The sequence below is a fragment of the Pinus tabuliformis genome, chromosome 8 (genome assembly GCF_031772625.1).
Source record: "Pinus tabuliformis cultivar Carrire ecotype Pingquan chromosome 8, CPIR1, whole genome shotgun sequence".
Lineage (NCBI taxonomy): Eukaryota > Viridiplantae > Streptophyta > Pinopsida > Pinales > Pinaceae > Pinus > Pinus tabuliformis.
Window position 1 is genome coordinate 562,112,112 of NC_142294.1, and position 9,624 is coordinate 562,121,735.

Consider the following 9,624-nt stretch of genomic DNA (forward strand, 5'->3'; position numbering starts at 1 on the left):
GGTATAATAGATGGATGTGAAGACAACATTTCTTCACGGGGATCTGGAAGAGGAAATATACACGAAGCAACCTGAAGGCTTTGCGGTGAAGGGTAAGAAAGAACTAGTATGCAAGTTAAAGAAGTCTCTGTATGGGTTAAAACAGTCACCAAGGATGTGGTTTCAGAAATTTGATACATTTATACAGGGACTTGGCTTCACCAAAAGCAAAGCAGATCATTGTGTGTATTTTAAATTAATTGGTGATCGTGTTATTTATCTGGTCTTGTATGTGGATGATATGTTGCTAGTTGGAAATGACAAAGAAATTAACCAGGATTTGAAGACCCAATTTTCCTCCAAGTTCGACATGAAAGATCTTGGTGCTGCAAAATATATTTTGGGCATGGAAAAGAAATCGGGAAAAGAGGAAGCTCTAGTTAAACTAGAGGAAGTATGTCGAGACAATATTGCAGAGGTTTAATATGCAGGATAGTAAACTGGTGAAGGTTCCTATTCCTGTAGGTGTGAGGTTATCTACTGAACAGTCTCCCAAGACACAAGAAGAGGAAGAGGACATGTCCCGTGTTCCATATGCAAGTGCAGTCGGTAGCCTAATGTATGCAATGGTCTGTACTAGACCAGACATTGCACATGCAGTGGCAGTATTGAGCAGGTTTATGTCAAAACCACGGAAGGAGCACTGGACAGCAGTGAAGCGGTTTTTTAGGTATTTTCATGGCACTAGTGATTATGGTTTGTGCTACCAAGGAAGATCAAGATTGGACAGAATCTTAGATATTTGTGGCTTTGTTGATGCAGACTGGGCTGGAGATCTGGATCAAAGAAGATCTACAAGTGGGTATGTGTTTAACCTATTTGTAGGTGCAGTCAGTTGGATGAGTAAGAAACAATCTGTAGTGACACTATCAACTACAGAGGTAGAATACATGGCAGCCACTCATGCAAGCAAGGAAGCAGTTTGGTTGCAGAGATTGTGTTCAAGTATGGGGTTAGTACAGGGAGCTATAAGGATAGACTGTGATAGCCAAAGTGCAATTTTCTTGGCAAAGAACCCCGCATATCATTCAAAGACAAAGCAAATTGATGTTCGGTATCACTTTGTGAGGGATATGATAGAAGACAAAAAGGTGTTGCTGGTAAAGGTGGACACTTTGAAGAATACTGTAGATGCATTGAAAAAATCTGTGAGCTCTAAGAAGTTCTCTTGGTGTAGAGAGACAATGGGTGTTTCAAGGATGGAAAAATGACTAAGCTCTCTTGTGGCCCCCTGTGGAAAGAAAACAACAAGTGGGAGAATGTTGGGTTGTGTTATATTCTTTCCACGACTAGCCCACATAGTTAACTGGGGGGTTAGAGGGGGGTAAGAGCCCCCCTTCGTTGTGCCGATTGTGTAGTTGGGGGGGGGGGGGTCACAAGCGGTTTGAGGCATACCCGTAACCCCACTTTAGGGGGTCCGGGGCAGCGCCCCAAAAAATTTTGGTTTTGGACCCTATGTTAGGTTTGGCGTACCCACCTATGATTTTGTGCATGATTTTCGCACATGTTTTTGGACACGATGGTTTTTCGGTCGATGGTATTGGATGCTTCGGCATGTATAAATATGTATTATAACATTGAAAGGAACATAATGAAAAATCAATATGGTAGTTCTAGTTTTGGGATCCAGGGGAAAATCTCTGTGTATATGTGTTTTATGTGTTATGATCTTGCATTGTTTATTTTATGTGTTTTAGAATTCGTATGCAGGTAATTTCTGTACGGGGTTAAAACCTACAATTTTGAGGATGAGGCTAAGTGTGGAATCAGTAAGACCAAAGTGAACAAGGAAAAAAATTGAGCATGATTGCACACTTAAAATAGTTGAAGAAACAACATTGATCACTCAGAATACATGTACAACATACTTCCCCAAATGCGACAACATTGTGAATACTTTCCCCAAGTGCAATACTAAACGTACACTTTGCAACGATGGTGACGACACTTATGCAGCAGTGCATAAAACTTTGGTAATGAGTGTAAAACATGTCTACATGACTAGAGGGACTCATAAACACCAAATTTACCCTTTGAAACAAGCCAAAACTCCACTTTACATGATAAGCGACACTTCCCATTCCAAAATATGACATTTTCTATATCAGGAGAAAAGTGTGAATGACACTTGCGATATGTGAATGATGATGAATGTGACACATGATAGAGTGAATATAAGATGAAAATGACACTAATTAAAGTGAAAGAAAGAAAAAGCGATAGTTGAAAACATGAAAATGACACTTATGAAAGTGAAGGCGCAAAAAACAACAATTTAAAAAACTCACCGAAATAGAAGTACAAACATAGCAAGAAGTGAGAAATTGTCAATGATAATGTGCACCAAATGTCAACATGAATTGAAAATTGCACAGGCACTATCTTGGTGGACTGTGTTGGGCTTATTCAATCTTGCATGAATGAGTGTGCTTATGAACACATTATGGTCTGAAAATGTGTGAGAAAGTGACTTTGACACTTATAATCTAAGAAGGGAGCTTAAATACTTAACATAATATCAACAGACCAAGAAGTGACTACGGCCAACAGATCACAAGATGCATAGTAGAGTCCAAAATTCAAGTATAGGAAAAAATTTGGCGGGTGTTTTTCATGGCAACAACACCAACAATTTTTTTTCCAAACCATTTCCCAATCGATTGGGTATGAGTGGAAAAAAAATCTAGGATTTGTCTCTCTTCTTCAAGTTTTAACAATGTTTTTATCCTCCTTTACAAAGTTGGGCATGACTAGCCACATGTGTCTTGAGACAATTGCAGGGTATATAAGAAAATATTAGGTGGTAGTATAGCTTCTTTCCCGTAGACCAGAAAGTACATTGAGGTTCCTAGAGCATCCTTAGTTGTGGCTTGATATACCCATAGTGAATTTGGTAGGTTTTTATGTTACTTTCTCTATTGATAAATTATAGTTTGATTCAAAATTTGGATCAAATTATTGTTTTTGGACTCAATAAATCCATTGCCTTGGGTAATAATTGGCAAAGGGTCGCATTATAATTCTTTTATCTAATGAAAATTCAATCAATTTAAGAGATGAGAAATATGTGTCATTATCAAAAGCTACAAAGTTAAGAACACCAAACTCAGTTATGATAGATTGTTGCGGGAATTGAATGATTACTTGGTCACTAATTACAATCAATGGTACAACCTTGATCCACCAGGTGAAACAGTTTGTGGTTTTCAATATGTGTCGATGTTATTTGGAAGAGTGAGGATAAATTTCACCAATCACATGCAATCCCCATTGAAAAATGGTTCCTCCACCATCATCAACTACAAAGGTAAAACAAACATTTTCTCTTGGCTAGCACTTTTCATAAACTTGGCACTTCCTGGAGTAAGCTTGGGAGTCTTTATATACGTTCAACTAGTAATACCCTGCTTTCAGGATCTTGTGTACTTTCGTACCACATGTGAAGTGTCTATTAGAAAGCCCATCATTCATTTCAAAGAGAAATTTTTCGGCAACATATTTTTCTAAACAGCAAAGCAAGTTTCATTATGGTGCTTTTGGAAGAGCATCATATTAATGAGTTGATATTATGAAGCACTAAATCTGACTTCTATTCACTACTTAAGGTCAAGGTGTACAAACAAGGTACCTTACTATAGATATTGTTTTAAATCTTGGTACCATGAGTTTTCATTCTATATATGGTAGATATTTTCACATGAGTACATATATAGCTTGTTTTTCAAGCCTTCTTCTTATTCATTTTCAAGGTCCACGGCATCCACAGAGAATATACATAGTCCATATCCTTTTATAGCGTGTGTAGGTTTGAATTATAGATCATACTCCAAAAGGGAGGTTGTCCAGTTCTCCCTTTGTTCCTCCAATTCTTTCTGAATGAATAGTGATCTTACTACAAGATGAGGGACAAATTCTTCCCCCAGTTCTTTCTGAATGAATAGTGATCTTACTGCAAGATGAGGGACAAATTCTTTAAAATGGATTTTAAATATGTATGGCTAAAACTACTTGACAACCTTGTATACCACATAGGCTTGTTTTTCAATGTCTAAATAATTCAATTTATGGGCTTGTAAGCATGTACTCATAAATGAAATTTTCCGCTCATCTCCCTTGTCATCTTTCTAGGTGAGAATAGTTTTCGAAGAGAAATCAGAGACAAAAGTATAGAGTGAGAATTCCTTATCAAAATTTTGACCATATAATCTAGGGGCATGTGTGATGGAATCTTTAATTTTGGAAAATGGTTCCTTCTCAGGAGTGATCCACCTAAATTTTGCATCCTTCTTAATCATTTTCTAGAAGGGTTTGATGATATGAGCAAAATCATAAAAAAAATCTTCTGACGAATTTTTTTTCTCCCAAAAGTATTGCATATACTATTTACTATTAAGGTACAAAACTTGTGTGATTTCCTTGATCCATTCAGGGTCAAAAAATATACCATGTTTGGAGATCACATGCCAAAAAAAATTTCCCTCATCTACAACAAATATGATCATCCTTGGATTCATATATATCCCATATTTCCTACACCTTTCAAATATCTACTTTAGGTGATGTGGGTGAACTGACCTATTTTTAGAAAATATTGTAACAAAAACTAGGTAAACAACCACACTATCACTAATAAGGCTCGTAAATGCTATGTACATTTCTCATTGAAGGGGTGCACCAATTTTAATCAACCCAAAAGGCATCCACCTATAAGCAAAAGCACCACACTTCATACAAAAGTGGTCTTGAGTATGTATTCATGTGTGACAAATACTTGGTTGTAATGTGAGAAACCATCCGAAAAAGAGAAAATTTATGATCCTAACACTTGGTAGAGGATCTAATCCATGGGATGCACTAGGTAATTATCCTTATCAGATTCTTTGTCAAGGTTTTTGAAATATATTTAGAGTCTTGTTTCCGATAGTTTTTTCCTTATTGAAACTAGCTTGGAAACCCATGTTGAGTGTCTAAATTTGAATATGATTCTGGAATCCATTAGCTTCTCGAATTCTTTCTATATTAGGGGTTCAAATGTGGGATGAATTTTTAAAGTTTTACTAAAACAGTTTGACGCACCCCTTGATCATAATGAAATTCTAGATGATACGGGTGCCATAGATTCTTAAGTCTTTGTATGTCCATGTGAAAATGTCTTTATACTTGGTAAATAGCTGGAAAAATGTTTGTTGGGTTGTGTTATATTCTTTCCACGACTAGCCCACGTAGTTAACCGGGGGGTTGGGGGGGGTGGAGCCCCCCTTCGTTGTGTCGATTGTGTAGCAGGGTGGGGTCACAGGGGGTTTGAGGTGTACCCATAACCCCACTTTATGGGGTCAAGGGCAACGCCCCTGAACATTTTGGTTTTAGACCCTATGTTAGGTTGGGCAGACCCACCTATGGTTTTGTGCATGATTTTTGCACATGTTTTTTGGATGCAATGGTTTTCGGTCCATGGTATTGGACATGATGGTTTTCGGTCCATGGTATTGGACACAATGGTTTTTGGTCCATGGTGTTGGATGCTTCGGCATGTATAAATATGTATTATAACATTGAAAGGAAAATAATGAAAAATCAAGCTGGTAGTCCTAGTTTTGGGATCTAGGGGAAATCTCTGTGTATATGTGTTTTATGTGTTATGCTCTAGCATTGTTTATTTTATGTGTTTTAGAATTCGTATGCAGGTAATTTCTGTACGGGATTAAAACCTACAATGTTTACATCTCTACTAGTGAGTAGTAGGCACTCAGTTGACACACTTTTGGTCCTTTTAAGTTCCTAGGTTTACTAATTCATGCCTCAAAGTAGAAATGTGGGTCTTTCGATTGGTACGTGTGCCCAAAATTTTGATTGTAGATCAAAGTATTTCTCAAGTGAAATCACCCCTTTAGGGAGGGGTTGCCCTATTCACTTGTTTTTTGTTGTTGTTGCTAATTTCATGTTTTTCATCATCAATGACAATGTCCTTGAACATGTATGAGTTTGTTAGGAATTAAATCATTTATTCATCATCATTAAACACTTACCAGTTAGTGATGTTATCTAAGACAACAAATTTAAAAATTGATTCAACAGAAAAATCATGACAAAATGGAGTGAGTCTAGTAGGTTCATTTTCCAAAGTGTTTGCAACAATGTTCATAGAGAAATTTGATGTAAAATTAATCTTATTGGATAAAAAGTGGCTATCTCTAGGAAGTAGGATGATTATGATGAAGTACTACAGGGGATTTATTTCTATTGGATGTAATTATTCCACATTCCTATGGAAGTCATCCATCGAATCAAGTCCACAATAGCAGATTTCATTTGGTCTGGCACTAGTGATATGATGAATTTCTATTTGTCCCCATTGGTCGACATCTGCAAACCATCCAAATTCGATGGATGGGGCATTAAGGACACACATATCTTCAATTGTGCCCTGCTCACATCAAATCTTTGGAGGGCCTTGGTGGGGCAGGGAATTTGGATAAAAATATTAGAGAAAAATACCTTGATAATTCCTTTTGGAGGATTGGATTAAGGTTGGATCTCCAATTAAGAAACAAGCATCCTTTGTGTGGTGCAGCTTGATGAAATTTCACCCATGGTTATGCACTAACATTCAATGGGTCATTGGTAGGGGTAATAAAATATTTGTTGGTCTGGATGCTTTGGTAGGTATGGAGGGATGTCATTCTCTCTCTTTTCCCATTATCCAACATATCCACAACCATGGAACTCATTTTTTGTTTCACATTGGAGTCATATTGAACGAGGGTTTTTCCTCAACATAATGGAAGAAGGCTAGTGAGTTGGAGATGCATCTAAATGTGTTCGTAGAATGGGAAACCTACCATTCACACCTTATTCAGGCAGGAATTTTCCTCTCAGATAAGGTGGATAAGATCACATGGGGTGTCATTCCACAGGGAGGTGACATTTCTACTAAGGAGACATACTTATACATGTTTGCTAGGCCACAACTTGATCCTCTCTCCAATTGGTTTGCCTAGATGTGGAAGTGGGAGGTTCTGACGAAGTTGAAATGCTTCAATTGGTTGGTTTCCCACAACTAAGTCCTTACTTGGGACAACCTTTCAAAGAGAGGTTTTGTAGGTCTAAGAATATGCCCTCTTTGCAAATATGCTAATGAGGTTGCTGCTTACATTTTCCTGGACTTCACCCTATTTGTCTTAGAGGAAGGTTCAACTTTTCTCAATATTAATTGATTGGTGAATGGAGCTTCTATCTTCTCTTGCCTTCATAGTTGGGCCACTTGCCACATGGAGCATAGATTTATCCCATTGTACATTTTCTAGGGGATTTCGTGGTGTCAGAATGTATGCATAGTCAAGAATGTTGTTACATATCTAAGAGCTACCTCTTTCAAAATCGTCAGATACTTTTTGGAGATAGGACCACATAAAACTAAATTCTTCAATCGTTGTTGGTCTTTCAAACCCTTACACCATATATTTCCTATTGGTTATTTTGATGGTTCCTCTACTAGTGGAGTGTGCATATTCAGAGCAATCATATCCCTTTATCCTTCCCAGCATTATCACTTCTATTGGTTTGGAGTATTGGGCACTAACATGAAAACTGAGATGTTGGCGCTTTGGAGCATCCTTTGTTATGCATTTTGGCTTGTTGAGAATGAGATTGTAATCTCAAGGGATTTGAAAGTGACAATCGACTGGGATTTGGGGACCCTGTCTCTAATTTTTCTTTCATTGTGTCACTAGTTAGAGAAAATCTCTTCAATTAAGGCTCTCTTCCTCTCTATTTCATTATGTCATATCTTCAAATAGCAGAATATATTGGCGAACCAACTTTCCAAGTGCGGGTTATCTGCTATGCCTGGGAAGTTCCACTATGAATTCTTGGAACAGGGCTTCATCATCGGCTTTGATTCCTTCCTTTTTGTATGAGGGATTCTCGCATAAATTTAGGATTGAAGGTAGAAAAGTTGAATTTTGTTTTTATTCTCTGCATGTTATGTTTTGAATCTTGATTTAGGAGGGGATTTTCCTTTTTCTGTGGAGTCTTTATAGTCCATTTTGTTTCGAGGAGGGGCATTTTTTTGTTTTTCCTCTTTATGTGGTTTCTCTTGTCATAGGGATTCATATATATATACATCCTATTTGGGCCATCTTGTTGATTTCCATGCTAGTATCTCTATTTGCACTGATTGGTTGTTGTAAATCGTAGAAAAATTTAATGAATTTTGTGAAAATAAAAGTTTGTTATTTTTTCTATGGAAAAGAAAAATGACAATGTTCATATATCAAGGAATGGATGTAATATTAAATTCTTTGAATGATGAAATTAACCTCCATACCTCTTGCAAGAAGCTTTTTAGATGCGAAGACAAACAATGAATAGTATTCCATTGTTGTCACACAATTATCTCCAAGTCACCCGCTACTTTCAAGAACTATGCATTTAGGTAAATGGATTTCTTCATCCCAAATATGAGTGCTTCGTATTCAATAGTGTTATTGGTACATTTCAATCCTAATTGATGAGATACTATAGTTTTTTTTTGTCGATTGACTCAAATACACCCAACACTAGCTCCATCTTTCTTCTTAGAGACATCAAAACACAAAGTCCACATGTTAGTATCAAATCATAAATCAGTGAAACTATCACTAGCTACATCTAAGTTATTAGAGCTACCGTAATTTAGATTTAATAAATAGGACTCATTATCAACGGTCTGTGAATAATGAAGGAGGTTGTACTAGGTTTCAGTGTTGGAAATAATACTGAGAGGGCGGTGAATCAATATTATCAGATCAATAATTTTATTTCCTAAACAGATTTATATACGCTACTTCAATGAAGTGAACTAGCATGTACACACAAATGTGATTAGAGAAACCAGTGTATATCTAGAGAACTTGTGATTTAGACAATTTATCATGTGTTGATCTTAAACCAGTACCTCAGTAACTTATTAGACAGTGCAGTAAAAGCAAAATAAAGCATCACACATAAGCAACACACATGAACACCAAGATTTAAGGTGGGAACCCAATGTGGGTGCAAACCACCTACTGCTTTCATCTCTATCTCTGAAGGCCATGTTTCATCCAACTTTCATACTAGACCCATTAAAAACTTTTAAACTTAAACTGCATCAACCAACATTCAATTAATCTGAACAATCAGATCACTGACACTAGTACACTGTGTTGAACCCAGAAACTTGCATCATCAATTAGAACCAGTTGTAACCTCAAAAAACCATGCATCAGAGTGTATACGCTACTTGGCTAATGATCCAGGTGGATGTTGGTGGCCACCCACCTATCCCATTTGGACCCCCACAACTGTCTCTTTCAGTTTTTCACTTTCCTTAATTATAGTGCAGTTTACTATTTTTAGCAGTTTTTCGGGTCCTAAACTTCCGGAGCCGTTTTGAGGCCCTAAACGACGTTTTTGGGGAAATCCACCGCCAGCAATTTTTGTGATAAAAATCATCTTTTCCGTCGTAGTCCTCAGAGAGATCTTTCCAACAGGCTATCATGCGAGTCAAACGGAGATAAGACGACCAATTCGCGACCCCGGGAAGTTGGCTGTCCAACTCACCCC